This window comes from Helianthus annuus, chromosome 14, assembly GCF_002127325.2.
Source record: "Helianthus annuus cultivar XRQ/B chromosome 14, HanXRQr2.0-SUNRISE, whole genome shotgun sequence".
Lineage (NCBI taxonomy): Eukaryota > Viridiplantae > Streptophyta > Magnoliopsida > Asterales > Asteraceae > Helianthus > Helianthus annuus.
The window spans coordinates 69,209,628-69,227,829 of NC_035446.2; the positions used below are offsets into that span (position 1 = coordinate 69,209,628).

The 18,202-nt window shown below is 36.2% G+C and overlaps 1 non-coding gene across 1 annotated transcript; it reads left to right on the forward strand.

Moving 5' to 3' along the window:
* The first annotated feature begins 3,112 nt into the window (after window positions 1–3,112).
* On the forward strand, window positions 3,113–3,219 carry LOC118486899. Its single transcript, XR_004880065.1, has one exon. It is a non-coding gene; the product is annotated as a small nucleolar RNA R71 (small nucleolar RNA).
* Window positions 3,220–18,202: the final 14,983 nt, after the last annotated feature.

The window sequence follows — 18,202 nt, forward strand, 5'->3', positions numbered from 1 at the left end:
AATCACTCGAGAGCGGCATGGAACTTACTCCTACCATAAGTTTGCCAAGCTATCAATCCTCCTCCTTTTTAACTATATACCTTTGTAAATATCAAGAGAACTTTTTGGGTGAAAGGTTAGGCTTGGGCTAAAGGTGGGTGGTTGGGTTAGTGGTTAGTGAAAGGGCGAAAAGCGTAAAAAGCGTCGGTTTTTGAAAGACTTTTTATTTTTCACTATTTTATTTTGTTTTGATGAACCATTTCTTTCAAACAAAGTTATTTTTGATGAACTTGTTTGTTTATTTGGTTTCATCATCAAAATATTTTTTTTTAAGTCATAAGAAAAACTGAGCTTTGTTACTAAAAGAAAGGGTTAAAAAAAAGTTTTGGTGGGTAGAAAGGGTGTTTGTTTTTTGGTTAAGAAATGAAAAGGTTTAGGCTCAAAGGGGGATTTTGGGTAGGTGGTAAAAAAATGAAAAATAATGGTGTAGAAAGAAAAAGGGTTAGTCCTAATGCCTCCATCATTTACTTACTCGGGTTTAAGTTGGTAAGGACCGGGAATGTATTGTCGTGGCAAGTTCTAGAGTCGTAAGAACCAAGCGGCTATTCACACAAGAAACGAAAAATGAGCATTTAGTGTAAAGATATGTATTTGTATGCTCAATAAAGGCTCAAAACTCACTTTTGTGGGAATGAGTTTTTATGTGATCAAGTATATATAATCAAATTTTAACTAAGCTTGTCATGCCGTTTCGTAATTTTCTTATGTTGGTTCTTTTTATCACGACACTATCGGTTGTAAATTTGTAAAAATATAACCTTGTTAGAACTTGAAATTCCCAACTTAAACTTAGACATGTAAAAAGAAAATGAAAATTTTTGAAAAAATTTGGGGTGATTAGCGGTTCCGATAGAGTTTTGTGTAAGGCTTGTTAATTAGGACTTGCAAGATTCAAAGTTTTAGCATCCTTCCCACACTTAAATTACACATTGTCCTCAATGTGTCCCAAAAATAAGTTTTTAGGTTGATTGAATGTGTAAAAGGGTGTTAAAAGCAAAATTTTATGTTACTGGTACTCTGGACACGGCCCCGTGGTGACCGGGCACGGCCCCGTGTTCAAGTGCCAGTAACAAAAGTTTGTAAAAAGAAACAGAAGCCTGGACACGGGGGCGTGTTCAGTGAACACGACCCGTGTCCACTTACCTGAACTGGGCGTTTTCTGCAGATTGTGCAGCACGGGGCCGTGTCGGGTGGACACGGGCCGTGCTGAACTTGCTGTAATGGAGAAATTTTTGTCGGATGGCCCTGTTTTCGTGCATGGGGTGATGTTTCTCGTTTTCCTTGTTATCCTTCACCATCCCGAGTGTGTTTTATTCCTAAAAATTAAAATTAAACTAAAAATTAATCTAAGCTAAACTAAGGATAGTTCCTCGGAATGCCTCCGTGGTGCGCCACATTTATAAGAGTGCTTGGCTAGACCCAAAGTCAGGTCACATGTTATCCGAGCGGGATGTTTTGCATCCCGTGTTGCACCGTCAGAGAGCATCATCCAAACTCGAATCAATGACCTTCATGTAGTTGACCGGGTCATCGTCCTCTACTCTCTTCCCAACCCTAAACTTCACTTCCTTATCCCCATACTTCAAAGTAAGTGTTCCGTCATTCATGTCTACCACTGCTTGTGCAGTGGCTAGAAATGGCCTCCCTAGTATGAGGGGGACTTCGGTGTCTTCTTCCATATCTAAGATGACAAAGTCGGCCGGGTAGACGAAATTGTCGACTTTGACCAATAGATTTTCAGCGACACCTTGCGGGTATTTGACGGATCTATCGGCAAGTTGTATACTCATCTTGGTAGGGCTTGTTTTTCCTAGGCCGAGTCGTTTGAACATTGATGCAGGGATGAGGTTAATGCTAGCCCCAAGGTCGGCTAGTGCATTACGAGCGAGGGATTCCCCGATCGAGCAAGGAATCGTGAAGCTTCCAGGATCAATCTTTTTTTGTGGGAGTTTGTTGAGTAAAAGGGCGGAGCATTCTTCGCCTAAGTTAACTAATTGCAATGATTCGATTTTCCTTTTATGAGTGAGGAAGTCCCTCATGAATTTTGAGTATTTAGGCATTTGAGTTAGGACTTCAATAAATGGAATATTAACATGCAATTGTTTTAGTAAATTTTCGAATTTTGCGAATTGCTCATTGGTCTTTTGGTGAAATAACCTACCGGGGGATGGAACCGGAGGAGCCTTGGTAGGCTCTTGAATTGGAGGAGAAGCCTTTTCTTGTTGGGGTGATGTTGTGCTTCCCTCAGTCGGCGGTGGCGGAGCCTCTTCGGAACCCACGGTACGATTTCTCAATGTTATGAGATGGACTTGTGCTTTTGGGTTTGTTTCGGTATTACTAGGTAACGCGCCTTGTGGTCTCTCGGAGAAATTTTAAGCTAATTGATTTATTTGTTTTTCAATGTTTTGTATACTAGCTTGTTGATTTCTGAAATTCGATTCCAATTGTTGAAATCGATCCGAGTTTTTCTTTTCAGTATCGGAGATGAGGCGAGATACAGTATCTTCAAGCCTTTCTCGTCCACCTTGTTGTTGAGAGAAATTTTGTGACTCGTTTCTTGGTTGTTGAAAGTTTGTTTGTTGGTTTAGGTTTTGTTGGTTACTACTATTGCCGGGTTCTCTCCAACCAAGGTTAGGGTGGTTACGCTATCCTTGGTTGTAGGCACCCGTTGGAGGACCCGACGGCCTAGGTCTGTTATCAATGTAGTTTACCGACTCTTGTTGATCATCTGTTTCTTTCATACAACTCCAACTTTCATGTGGCCCACCACACCCTTCACAAGCCATAACCGAGACCGTTTTTGTCATTTCTAACTTTTTGATTTTTGAAGAAAGGGCCTCGATTTGGGCTTGTAAAGAAGTGCTTTCATCAACCTTATGGGCGCCCGGGGCAATAGATTTATTGCCTCGGGGGAGTATGCCACTGAAAATTGGTTTGAGCAATATCCTCAATTTGATTGTATATTTCATGTGGGCGGCGATTACCTAAAAGTCCCCCGGAGCTAGAGTCAAGTGTTTGTCTTGTGTGTGGCAACAACCCATTGTAGAAGGTGGATACTTGTTGCCATACCGCAAGACCGTGATGAGGACACTTTCGCAATAGCTCCTTGAACCTTTCCCAAGTTTCATACAAGGATTCCCCATCCTCTTGTGAATATGTATTAATTTCAGTCATTAATTTAGCCGTTTTAGCGGGAGGGAAATATTTATATAGAAACTTTTGGGCTAGTTCATCCCAGGTGTTTACCGAGCCAACTGGGAGGGCGTTGAGCCAAGCCTTTGCTCGGTGCTTTAACAAAAATGCAAACATCCGAAGGCGGATGGCGTCGTTTGATGCTCCATTGATCCGGAAGGTATCACATATTTCTAAGAAATTAGTAATATGTAGATGGGGATCATCGTCCGCAAGCCCATGGAAGGTTGCGGAGTTTTAAAGCATCTGTATCAAATGTGGCCGAAGTTCGAAGTTGTTAGCTTCGACATTCGGGGCGTTGATAGCGGCGCCGAGATTACCCATGGTGGGTCGTAGGTAATCCATGAGGGTACGTTGGTTCGCCATTGGAAGCGGGTCCCCCGAAACTTTCTCTTGGTTTTTAGCTTTAAGTCTTTTTCTGAGAAAGCGTTCGGGTTCTTCTAGAGGTTCTTTTATGTCTCTACTAGAACTGGAGCTCATACACTACGTAGAAAGTTCAGATGTGGTGCCTGGGTTCCAAGTCCTGCAATAAAAACATAAAAGAATGTTGGTCAGAAAGTTCACCACGGCCCCATGCTCAGTGAACACGGCCCGTGGTCGGAGATACAGTGATTGTTTTCCGGATCCCTATTACTGGGAAGTTGGACACGGCCCCGTGTTGCACCGACACGGCCCCGTGCTCAGCTCTCTGTAATTCGGAAAATAAAAACTGCCAATGACACTACTGAGCACGGCCCGTGTCCGACCAGGCACGACCCGTGCTGAGCTCTGTAGAGGCTGAAAAATAAAAAAAATCTAAAAAAAAAATAAAAAAAATGATTAGGCCGCTGATTCCTAACTTTCTTAAAATCCTTGTGTCCCTGGCAACGGCGCCAAAAACTTGATGCGTGTGAAGTGTTATATATATTAGGTGTATGTTTTAAGCCCTTTTTACACTTTTTAGCCAAGTTTTAAATTTATAAACACGATATTCACTAACACTGAACACACATATGGGCAAGTGCACCCATCGTGGACGTAGTATAGTGTTGGTAAGATACCGAGGTCGTCCAAGGACACAAGAGCTTTTAGTACCGGTTTATCCTCAACGTCTAATCAAATCAAAATGTTAGAAAAAGGTTTTTAAACTAGGAAAATAAAACTAACTAAAATGCTGAAAAGTAAAATAAAAGTAAAAACAGATAGACAAGATGAATCACTTGGATCCAACTCGTGTGTAGTGTAACCTTTGATTATTTTCGCACTTTTGCACTTGTTTAAGAGATTATCTTAGTTATTGTAGTGGGCCCCTCTTTTGAAGGCGACGTTACCCTCAACCTAGTAGTTTGAGTCAGCAAGGATACAATCCTAAAGGGTCGGATTATTGAAAGATAATTAATTAAGTTATTAATGCATAATGTGGTAGGCCCCTCTTTTGAAGGCGACGTTACCCTCGGCTAAGTAATCTAAGTCAGCAGGGATACAGTCCTAAGTAGCTGGGTTAAAGTTTTAATAGTAGTTTAACTTATGAGGGGATCAAAGAGTTTGGACCCCCGCCATCCAATACCATTGGGTATTGAAGGAGGTCCTACTAAATTTGACCCAGGTCCTTTGCAGGATCTATACACTGAACAATGGCAAGACTCTTACCAAACCGTTCCTTTAACCCCCAACCAGGTAGCCAACATACCTCCATATAGACCGTCAAGATATGAATGGTGAAAATCTTTTATTTTATATAGACAGTAAAATAATGTCAAGACACCACGGACAAACGATAAGGAAGAATCACCTTCAACATAAGAAACTAGTAATTAAAGTCATTAATACAAAACCAATTAAAAAGTGCAAAAGATTAAAAATAAAAAGTATTACACTAAACACTTGTCTTCACCAAGTGATGTAAGAGACTTAGGCAAACATGGCCTTTGATTGTCAAGAACTCTTACGATCAATCTTGGATCCCGAGACGACTCACACACTCTATGATGGACAATGGATGATGGTGGTGGATGATGGTGTTGTGATGGTGGTGGGTGGTGGGTGAAGTGTGAGAGAGGTGGTGTGCCAAGGGATGAGTTGCAAGAGCTCCAAGCACCCTTATTTATAGGCTGAAAAGAAGCTCGGGCACGGCCCCGTGTCCGTTGGACACAGCCCCGTGTCCATCTTCCTCTCTTTCTTCATTAAATGTAGTTTGTCTGCATTAGTTGACCATGCCCCCGTGTCCGCTGAGCACGACCCCGTGTGTAGAAGCATACCTGTACTATCAAGATTTGCCTGGATTTCGCGAATCTTATAGTTGACCACGGCCCCGTGCCCGCTGAGCACGGCCCCGTGGTGGGCGATGGAAGCTTCTACCACTTTGTCTTTTCTGCTGACACTTGGGCACGCCCTCGTACTCACTGAGCACGGGGCATGTTCAGGCTTCTGTCTTCTTGTTTTGCTTGGGAAGATGCTGTCGGGAGGTTGGGCATGCCACGTTTGTTCCTTTTCTTGTATTTATGTTAGATTTAGCTGTTTTTTGCTTCTTTTGTCTACTTGAGCTCATTTAATCCTGAAAATACAAAAGGAAGACAAAAGCACACTTTTTCCAACATTAGTACTAAAAAAGGGTTAGTTTTATGCCACAATTGATGTAATTTATATGTTGAATTTTGTGCACATCACACATATTCTATGGCGATGCAATTATCCGAATTGCTAATCGTTCCTCTTAACATAAGACTCGGCAATCACATTAGTCGATATTGTCAAATGGTGTTATCACCATTTGACCCGTTTGGCCTATATGACCAAACATTTTCATATGTAGCAAAAACATGGTTTTTAGTTACCAATTTGCCCATCCGACCCATTTCGGATTTTCCTTTCATTAGATCCCTTTCCTTACTTATTTAGCCCATTTCAGCTTACGCCATGAGTATCCTTTTAGCTTCGGTTTACATTATTCGACCCGCATCAATTGCGTCGGAAATCGATGTTTCCCATATTATCTTTATCATATTTATACTCATAGAATAAGCTAATATTCTACAAAGGGGTGTAAGTTTCACTTACCTCTCATCCGGTTTACGCTTCTCTTCTCGTACTTGATTCATTTGACCGTTTCTTTCCCAAGCCTCCACCTAGCTCGTTAAGCGTCAAACTATTGTCAACATTTACAAGGCGGTTAAATTAGTCATTAACAATCACGACTATTCGACCTCACTTATTTTCTATATCGAAACTACTATTCGACTTCATCATTAGTTAACTTAGCTTATCAAAGTTACTATTTTCAATCACATGGTTTACAACATTAAGTCTAAATCAGCATGATATTTAGAACTCTTATCGTTTCATATTTCGCATAATTTGCCATATTATTCAAATGTGTGTTTCACTCGAAATTTCAACATCTTAGCTTTCATTTAGGCATTTTAACAAACACCTATTGGGCATATTTTTACACATTTACTAACTAGCTCATAACTAGTCATTTTTACCAAGATTAACATCAAAATACACCCTCTATCATGCAAGATCAAATACTCAAACTTGCAAATCATTCGAGTGTCTTACTTCAACTACCATTTATGATGACTTCGAACACAAACTTATCATCATCTTTACTATTATATCAAAACCCACTTATCCTAATGTGGTAATTCATCAAATCATTCAATTCATAGTACCATATGTATGATTTTCACTTAGGGTTTAGTTCCTAAGCAATTATACTTCACTAATTGAGCCATAGCTTCCCTAATTCATACATAATTCGCAATTCTGATGATTACTCATATTATACAACTTCACGAATCATCAAATTTTTACATACCTCATGATCCCCTAGCTTGGGTGATCATTAATTCGCGTTCGGTTGTGAATTTGAGCTTCGTTTGGCCCTTCAATCGGATGGATTTGTTGGAATTAGGGTTTTGGCTCTAGAGCCTTCTCCTCTGGTCGATCACGCACACACTGTGTATGTGTGTGTTTTTATTTTGTTTAAATAAATAAACTTTTCCAACTATCTAACTTTGGTCCCTCAAGTTTGGTTAATTATTAAGTAGGTTACAACCTACTTATTTCTAATCCATATTCCCTCTTATTAACCGGGTTAAACATCCCTAGTTAACTTAGTGAGTTCGGAGAAGTTTATGACTAGGTTTATTTTAAGTCCCGTTGACTCGGGCCTTTTATCCATTTTATTTCCTTAAAATCTTTTATTCACTTTTTATTTAATATTAGGATTATTTATTTAAATCCTAACATTTACCGGGTTACTTTTACCGCTAACGGTATTTTACCCGTGTTTTAGTATTAACGGGGTTTGATTACCAAACCCGTTTTCTGGGTGTTACACAAGATTGGTTTGTGTCTATGGTGCTTTGTTGAGACTTTAAGTGTATGCAGATATATCTTGCTAAACATCTTGCTAATTAACATTTTATAAATATTGTTGCATTTTTATTAAAATGTGTATCCTTTGTGTTTATGGTGCTATGTTGAGATGAAATTTGTATAACACTTTCATTGATGATGTTGACTACATCGTCAACTGAGATTGTTTACGTTATCAAAAACCTTTAGGTTAAATCAATGTTATTATTATTAGGAAAAATTACAAGTTTTGTCCGTTATCTATATACCTCTTTTCGGGTGGTGTCCTTTTCAACGAATTTTGACAGGTTTTGCCCTTTATAGGGAATTTTGTTGCACGTTACGTCCTTTGAGCCTAACCCAGTTAAATTTTTCTGTTAAATCTTATTACACATGGGTAATTTAGTCTTTTTACTTATTTAAAGGACAAAACTTGTAATTTATTCTTTACAAAACATTTCAAAAAAAACATTATATATATATATATGTATGTATAACAAACAATAGATATTTTCCCTTTATCTAAAGATAGACTGTTCTTATCATCTTCCCCAACTAACCATCCCAAACAAGCCCTAATCCATGAACTCCCAAATTAACAAAATTATGTATGTTTACTCAAAATTAGATTAGGGCTTTTACTTATCGAGATAAAGTAAACTGTCCATTCTCTCTAACCGTCACAAGCTCAAATCTCGGTCGTCCGTTCACATTCAAACTCTATCAACCTGGCAGCAAATCACAACTCACTTCCTCTTCATCCTCTCTCATTAATCCATTCCGATCTGGCGAAACCGCCACCTCCGATTTCAACTTTTTCGCCGCCGTTGTTTCGTTTCCAAACCCTAGGTTATCAGTTTCCGGCAATGTCACCTGATTTTGATCGGTTTGGTTGTCCTTATGGCCGGAGATTGTAGACCGGTGTGGTGGAAAAGAATAGCTGACGATGGAAGTCATGTCACCGTGAATTTGTTGGAGATTTATCGCTTGGTGAACATGGTAGTGATGAAGGTGATAACTGAAAGTCTGATAACTTTTTGATATGCTTATAAAGTGATAATCTGGATATAATTGTAGTCATTACTATTGACTTTTAGTTACCAAATACTCATTTTTTGAGAAATAGATTTCTGAAGGTAACTGATTTGTGACAACTAGCACTTTTCCATCCATGAATTCCGTACAATAATAAACAGTAATATGTGCTTTAATGACTGTGTGTAATTGAATTAACAAGACGAATGATTTTCTGATTACTGTAATATACATACAATGGCATTTCATGTTGCAAGATTTTTATCATTACTACATGCAACACGGCATGGTACAAATAGTGCACGAAACAAAGTTAGCACAGTTATCAGACAAACTAGAAGTACTGACGGGAGTTCAGTACTTAGACAGACATGATGTTAAGACACATAATGAGCCCGAAACCAAGAGTTACACTAGAATAGTGTGAAGGAAAGTAGGGATTACAAAACTGCCTTCCTAGTGATGACTTAGGTGTCGGAAAGTGCCAAAAACACACTAAAACTGCAGAATTCTGCAGAAAATAACCAAATTCAGCAATTTTCAGCATTTTAACAACTAAATATAATGCAGAAATGTGGTTTAATGGTCCAGAATACTTTCCTAAGTGTCAGGAATCAAAACTGTCATAAAAGACAACATAAAGCACACTAAACTGCGCAATTTAACACCTTAACGAACCGGTAACTAACCAAACAACTGGACACTACCCGAAACATCAAATTTTCACTAAAAGAATTGTTTTTATGTTACGGAACTAGTAATGGTCCCCGGACATCATAATACACCTTGTAATTACATAACACCCGTATAACCCTAACTTAACACTTAAATCCTAACCATATTACCTAACTACCCATTACACCCCAACTAAGACCCCCCCCCCTAAATGGCGGATCCAACATGGGTCCCACACCCATGATTTCTTTCCTGTATTTTATTTGTTTGTAAAGATTATATGAGGTATAAAGACCAATAGATATTTTTATGTTGGAAACTTTCACTTATAAACCACAAGTCCTAACTTCACATATCATTCCTCATCTTCAACAACATATCACCTCCCTTCTCTTCTCCCTACCTACGGCCCAAGAACCACCCACACAACCTTCATTTCTAGTCCACTAACAAGCAATCTAAGGGCATTCTAAGGTGTTATAAGCACATTTAAAAAGGGTGGAGGCATTGGAACTTGAAGGACCACTCTCTAGAGCTATTAACCACCAAGTTCATCATCTTCTTCAACTTTGAACTCTTCCCTAGCCTTGTGCTAGTAGTAAGACTCTCATAATCTCATTTTTACTTCTTATTATGTTGGTTAAAAGGTTATGTAAAAGACTAATTGTCACACCCCAACCAATGGCGGAATCATCGGAGTGGGACTTGTTCAAGATTGTAAGAGACTTCATAACACTATTTGTGACAATATTTAATTCAACCGATTTCATTTCATAAATAAATTGTCAAACATTACAAAAAAATCCAAATACAACATTGTTCAACATAACATAACCAAAATTGATACAATACTTTAAACCTAACGTCTAAGGGAGTATCTAGGCATCTTTTGCTAATCCATTTCTTAGCATCATCAATCATCAACCTGTATCATGTTTAAAATACAATTCAATGTAAAAGCAAAGGCGAGTATACAAGTTTAAGAATAATTATAAGTATAAAGTTTAAAACAAATCCACATGGCAACTTAGTTTATACAAGATCAACTTAACATGGCATGCAATATTTCTAGCCAATCCTATGTTTACGCAAGAAAGTTTAGTTAATTCGACATGACCACAAGTTTAAGGGGGGCGATGCGTTACTCCTATAGCGCTATACATGTTAAATGGAGGCTCGTGAAAGCTAATGACTAAAACATATCACATAAGTATTGTCCACGTAAGCATCAAGTATCATAACATAGCATTCATGTATAAGGATTGTTTTCGTGCATTGTATAAAGAATAAGTTTAAGTGTGTTTTAATAAGGTAACATGTTACACCCCAAAAAGTGGTAAACATAAAAAGGGGGTTGCGAGTATACTCACAAATTTGCATATGCTTTCCGATTATCCAATGTGACGAAGTTGATGAGGTTAGAAGGTTGAATGTGTTTGTTTAGGGATTTAGGAAGTTAAAACACAAGAATATAAGTATTCAAAAGTAATCATCTTTTAACACTAAGTACTTGTTCTTGACACTATGAAACCTCAAGGGTTAATGTTTTCATGAGTAATATACTCATTAGAATCGTAACAAGTCTTATGCCTTAGATGATGTTATTCTAATATCTTGACAAATGAACACAAGTCCACCATCAAGAGTTCGAATAGTATGTATAAGTATTATAGGTATTATTTAGTCCATTAATCAAGCATGAGGTAGAAGATTATTCTTCATTTAGGCACCTCTGGTATCATGGAAGTCATGTAGGAGGTAGGAAGAACAAGCTTCCATTTAGGTACCTCTTATGGTTCACCACTACACTTGATGTAAAAATATACAAGGAGGGTCATGAACTAATATTAATACAAGAATAAGAAACAACTACAATATGAGAAATCATCAAGTGATGTGGGGATTCTACGTTGGACAACCCAAGTTAGTCCATAATCACACCTTCATCAAGCTTGAAGCTTGAACATCACTTGTGGGTTAAAAACCCTAAACAAAACAGAAAGTATATGAGGATTAACCTCTGATTTTGTATGTCTTAGCCCCATTTTTAAGCTTAACTAACCATGGAAGTGATTATAAGCATAAGGATGTGGGTTTGAGTGAGTTAAACTCAAGTTTGAACAAGGATTAGTAAAGATAAATGAAAACAGTGAACTTTGGAGCCTTTTTTCCGGAGTTCCAGGGACTTATTTACTGTGAAAAACCCATGGAATCGAAGCTAAGGTCAATCCAAGCACATAGGAAAAATAATGGACTAAATCGGACAAGTATTGAGTGAGTTATGCTCACTTTAGTGAAGAGGTATGAATCTGTCTTGCTCTTGCAATCAGCTGCAAATTGTGTGTGTTTGAGAGTGAGATTGGAGTTTGTAAAGTGGTAAGGAGGCTGATTATAAGTGGTATTTATAGGGAATGATTAGGGTTAAGTGGTTGAGCATTAATTGGATTAGTTGAGGGTTGAAATAATAAAAAAAAGAAGACAACTAAAATCTGCGGTTGGCTGCGATCGCATGGCTGAATACAGCCTTAAATATCTTTCATGTTTGTTGATTTGTGTGACATAATGGATTGGTATTATACACATTATTAAGTTAGGATATTTAACTAACTAAAACATCAAATGATAGGTTTTAAACAATAAAAAAAAGAGTTTGAGACATGATTTTGGGCAGCTTCCGAATGCTACTGACTTTAAGCATGTATCTTTGATTTATTTTATTTTTTTTCCCAACATTACGTTTACATCTAACATATTATTAGAATATTATTAGAGTTATTATTATTATTATATTATTAGAACTATTATATTATTATTATTATTATTATAATTATTATTATTATTAACCACGTATTTAATAGTTAACAAGCATGTATGAGTTATGAGTACCAGTAGGTCGAGTATCGGTTGCGCGTATGCATTCAAGATTGGTAATGCATAACCCAAGTATTGCAACACCTATAAGCATGTATAAAAAAAGAATTTCATTACGATCGAAGTCTCGGATTTACAATGGTACAAAACGAAATACGATAACAAGAATTACAAGTTTCCAAAAAAAGAAATACAAGCAGTGTTTTCTAAATATGGAAAGTATGAAAACGTAGGGCGTTACAGTCTCCCCTCCTTTAAGAAATTTCGTCCCGAAATTTATTCAAGAGGAAGACTTGGAAGAGTTTTGGCAAACGGTGATTATTAAGAATTGAGACTTGGAAAATTTGAAACGTTTTGAAAAGTATGAAGTTTTGAGAACGTCAAGGCCTAGTACTTTGAATAAAGTGATAACGGTCTACTAAGTACGTCTATATAAGTAATATGAATAGGAAGACGGTTTAACAGACTTGATTGTCAACGAGGTTCATATAAAAGACAAAAATAATGGAGAATACTAGAAGTATAGAAGTGGACAATTGATTCTTAATAAACGAATGCAGGTACAAGAATGATATAGGTATTAGATAGACGAAAGTAGCGTGTTAAAGATGAAGTCTCGTCATGGATAATCGGATATAATGCGTTTGTGAGTTGTTTAAAGTTTGTATTAGGTTCAAAGGCCTGCAAAACACTGAATTTCACATGGCACGTTTACGAAATTTTGGTAACATGGTGAAAACACTTATATATAGGAAATACCAGCGGCGTATCCACCATGTTTTGACCACATTACGTCCGTTTCGTATTCGGTGTCATGTTACATTCCGTGTCTTACCATACACAGTAGTACACTCTAGGGTTCTCATGCGCTTATCACTATAATCCCATGTGCACCCGCGATTATATTGATCGTCGCATGATCCGCATAGCTTGTACTAGTTGTGTATGAATTAGGGTATACATAATTTAAAAATTAAGAATGTGTACGTGTAAGAATGTAGTATGTAAGCAAGTCCATGCTTAAGTATGTATGGGACCCACGTAAGCAAATCCCTCGGATTACGCTTGCGTACGGGTACGAATGTATGATTCATGAGTATGAATGAAAGTGTGAGCATAGATATAAGTTTAAGTATGAATATGCACATGAGTGTGAGTATAGACATAAAACGTACGAGTAGTACGAGTATAAGTATAAGCATAAAACATATGAGTGTGAAGGTAGCACGATTAATAAAAATTACGTATATAGCGTATGTTGAAGTATAACGAATTCGGGCATATAAAATGCTCGAGAAGTTTGAATATGTAAGACGAATGATATGAGCGAACTCGTCGCGGGGTAACGATTAAAACGTGTATGATGATTTACATATATAGTTGTTTAAGCGAAATGTCGAGTTTATCGAATCAAAATAGGTTAAGTTGAATTGGAAGGTAGAATATAGTTTGTAAATGTAAAAGTATTCATTGGTTAAGCATAATGTATTTTGTAATGAATGAAATGGTACTTTTGTTTTAAAAAGAGTTTACGTATGTGAAGATTGTCGGTCCACATGAAGTCTTCTAGCCCACGTGTTTTGAAATTTGAATGACGAATTATACGGTGTAGAAAAAGGTTTTCGTAAATGACGGGTTTGCTTTATTTGGATCAAAACAAGAAATTTTGAATTTTGAAGGTTCTTGTGAAAACGTCGATCCTTAGAACAGAAATTTAGCAAAAGGGCTTAGTGATTGTTTAGGAAAGGAAAAAAAATCTTAACAAATGATTTATTGATGTTGAAAAGCGTCTTTGGTAAAACGTTCATATAATATCTATAAGATCTTATAAGTATATGAAGAAAGTTTAGTATGGTGATATAACGTGAGTGTGTTTTAGTGATTAAGTCGAATTTGAAGTTCATGGGCCAGAGACTCATTGGACCGATTAAATTGATAGGTAGCATTTCGTAAGGTGTTGAAATTCGAGAAATAAAACGTTTTAAGACATGATTAAGATTCTCGCGTATATGAGTTGAGTGAAAATAGATTGTGGAATAAGAAGTACATTCGGTAAAACAATGTATTTTGAAATCGGTATAAGTATGTATTTTGAATAATGATAAACGGTTTAGGTACAAACATGATCGGGTTTGCATAATAAAATATTGTGAAGGGAAGTTTTGGTAACGATCACCTAGGTAAGGGAATCACCCCTAACTCGTTGGTGAGGTCGTTTTTTTTTTGGAAAAAGGGAGTGGAGTTAATCGTCAAGGTAAGGAAATCACTCCTATCTAGATGATATGTCTCCATTTGTTGTTACAAGGAATATGAATAGAATTACATGAAATCATGCATATGTAAAAAAAAATCAATATGTTGTGTGTGTGAGAAGAAAATATCGAAAGTTAATTTGAATTTGAAAGATTGTATCGTATAAGATAAATAATAGAAACACACGTTTGATTAAAATTTGGATGGTTCCAAAAACAGAACTTTGACAAACCAAAGTGGTCGAAAAGTCTTTCGAATTCGAGGAGCATGCTTTGGCCTAATAGGTCAAATACTCTCGCCGACAAGTCGGTTAACGGTATCTACCCTTCCGGTTACTACATGTCCTAAATCAATCGAAATTTCGAGATTTGGCGGGATTATGAAAAATCAACGAATGGAACTAGTCGACAAGGTGCGGGTTTAACCCCTAACTTGGCGATTTCGTATCCTAAGTGTGGTTGGTACTAATCGGGTCAAAATTTAATTTCAACAATATGACGAGGGTCCACTAGAGTTTGAATTGGAAATTTACCATTTAGATGTGGATTTCACTCCTAGCTAAATGGTGAAATTTCGTGCAAAAAAATAATAATAATAAGCGGGATGAGAGTCGTTCACCAAATTGTGGGTTTCACGCCTATTTTGGTAAAAGCGTCTCTTTTATATAATACGAGTATTTGTGGATTTAGAGTAGTCGAGTAAAATGTATGAGGAAAAGCGTATGTTGAGGATTAAACAAACAAGTATAAACATGTCAAGAATGGCACATAAAGAATGAAATATTAAAACAAATATTAACACATAATGAATATGTATTAACACATAAGAATAGCATGTCAAGTATGATACATAAGTATAAAACGACATATATGTTTAAAAGGCTCAAAGAGAATAAATAAGAAACATATAAAATGACATGCATGTAGCAAAACATAAAAATAAGGCTCTAAAACTATAGACTAGGTAAAAGCATTCCTACTTTTCCTAATTCCCTATAGTTATGGCTCTGATACCAATCTGTCACACCTCAACCAATGGCGGAATCATCGGAGTGGGACTTGTTCAAGATTGTAAGAGACTTCATAACACTATTTGTGACAATATTTAATTCAACCGATTTCATTTCATAAATAAATTGTCAAACATTACAAAAAAAAAATCCAAATACAACATAACATAACCAAAACTGATACAATACTTTAAACCTAACATCTAAGTGAGTATCTAGGCATCTTTTGTTAATCCATTTCTTAGAATCATCAATCATCAACCTGTAACATGTTTAAAATACAATTCAATGCAAAAGCAAAGACGAGTATACAAGTTTAAGAATAAGTATAAGTATAAAGTTTAAAACGAATCCACATGGCAACTTAGTTTATACAAGATCAACTTAACATGGCATGCAATATTTCTAGCCAATCCTCTGTTTACGCAAGAAAGTTTAGTTAATTCGACATGACCACAAGTTTAAGGGGGGTGGTGCGTTACTCCTATAGCGCTATACATGTCAAATGGAGGCTCGTGAAAGCTAATGACTAAAACATATCACATAAGTATGGTCCATGTAAGCATCAAGTATAATAACATAGCATTCATGTATAAGGATTGTTTTCGTGCATTGTATAAAGAATAAGTTTAAGTGTGTTTTAATAAGGTAACATGTTACACCCCAAAAAAGTGTTAAACATGAAAAGGGGGTTGCGAGTATACTCATAAATTTGCATATGCTTTCCGATTATCCAATGTGACGAAGTTGATGAGGTTAGAGGGTTGAATGTGTTTGTTTAGGGATTTAGGAAGTTAAAACACAAGAATATAAGTATTCAAAAGTAATCATCTTTTGACACTAAGTACTTCTTCTTAACACTATGAAACCTCAAGGGTTAATGTTTTCATGAGTAATATACTCATTAGAATCGTAACAAGTCTTATGCCTTAGATGATGTTATTCTAATATCTTGACAAATGAACACAAGTCCACCATCAAGAGTTCGAATAGTATGTATAAGTATTATAGGTATTATTTAGTCCATTAATAAAGCATGAGGTAGAAGATTATTCTTCATTTAGGCACCTCTAGTATCATGGAAGTCATGTAGGAGGTAGGAAGAACAAGATTCCATTTAGGTACCTCTTATGGTTCACCACTACACTTGATGTAAAAATATACAAGGAGGGTCATGAACTAATATTAATACAAGAATAAGAAACAACTACACTATGAGAAATCATCAAGTGATGTGGGGATTCTACGTTGGACAACCCAAGTTAGTCCATAATCACACTTTCATCAAGCTTGAAGCTTGAACATCACTTGTGGGTTAAAAACCCTAAACAAAACATAAAGTATATGAGGATTAACCTCTGATTTTGTATGTCTTAGCCCCGTTTTTAAGCTTAACTAACCATAGAAGTGATTATAAGTATAAGGACGTGGGTTTGAGTGAGTTAAACTCAAGTTTGAACAAGGATTAGTAAAGATAAATGAAAACAGTGAACTTTGGAGCCTTTTTGCCGGAGTTCCAGCGACTTATTTACTGTGAAAAAACCCACGGAATCGAAGCTAAGGTCAATCCAAGCACATAGGAAAAAGAATGGACTAAATCGGACAAGTATTGAGTAAGTTATGCTCACTTTAGTGAAGAGGTATGAATCTGTCTTGCTCCTGCAATTAGCTGCGAATTGTGTGTGTTCGAGAGTGAGATTGGAGTTTGTAAAGTGGTAAGGAGGCTAACTATAAGTGGTATTTATAGGAAAGGATTAGGGTTAAGTGGTTGAGCATTAATTGGATTAGTTGAGGGTTGAAATAATAAAAAAAGAAGACAACTAAAATCTACGGTTGGCTGCGATCGCATGGCTGAATACAGCCTTAAATATCTTTCATGTTTGTTGATTTCTGTGACATAATGGATTGGTATTATACAAATTATTAAGTTAGGATATTTAACTAACTAAAACATCAAATTGTAGGTTTTAAAAAATTAAAAAAAAAGAGTTTGACACATGATTTTGGCAGCTTCCGAATGCTACTGACTTTAAGCATGTATCTTTGATTTATTTTATTATTTTTTTTCCAACATTACGTTTACATCTAACATATTATTAGAATATTATTAGAGTTATTATTATTATTATTATTATTATTATTATTATTATATTATTAGAACTATTATTATTATATTATTGTTATTATTATTATTATTATTATTATTATTATTATTATTATTATTATTATTATTATTATTATTATTATTATTATTATTAACCACGTATTTAATAGTTAACAAGCATGTATGAGTTATGAGTACCAGTAGGTCGAGTATCGGTTGCGCGTATGCATTCAAGATTGGTATTAATGCATAACCCGAGTATTGCAACACGTATAAGCATGTATAAAAAAAAAAGATTTTCATTACGATCGAAGTCTCGGATTTACAATGGTACGAAACGAAATATGATAACAAGAATTACAAGTTTCCAAAAAAAGAAATACAAGCAGTGTTTTCTAAATATGGAAAGTATAAAAACGTAGGGCGTTACACTAATCATGAAGAACATAAAGAATCAAGAACATAATCACTAACATAAAGCTCTAAATCATCATGATCTATGTTGTTTAAGTGTTTGTATGCTTCTTGATTGTTGATTGTTTGTGTTTGTGATGTTAAACATCATATGAAACTTGCTAGATTGTGATTTAAACACATCATCTAGCAAGATGAGAGGATGATCTTGTGAAAAACCAAGATGATCATAATTTATGTAAACATGGACTTGAAATATGAAGATGTTT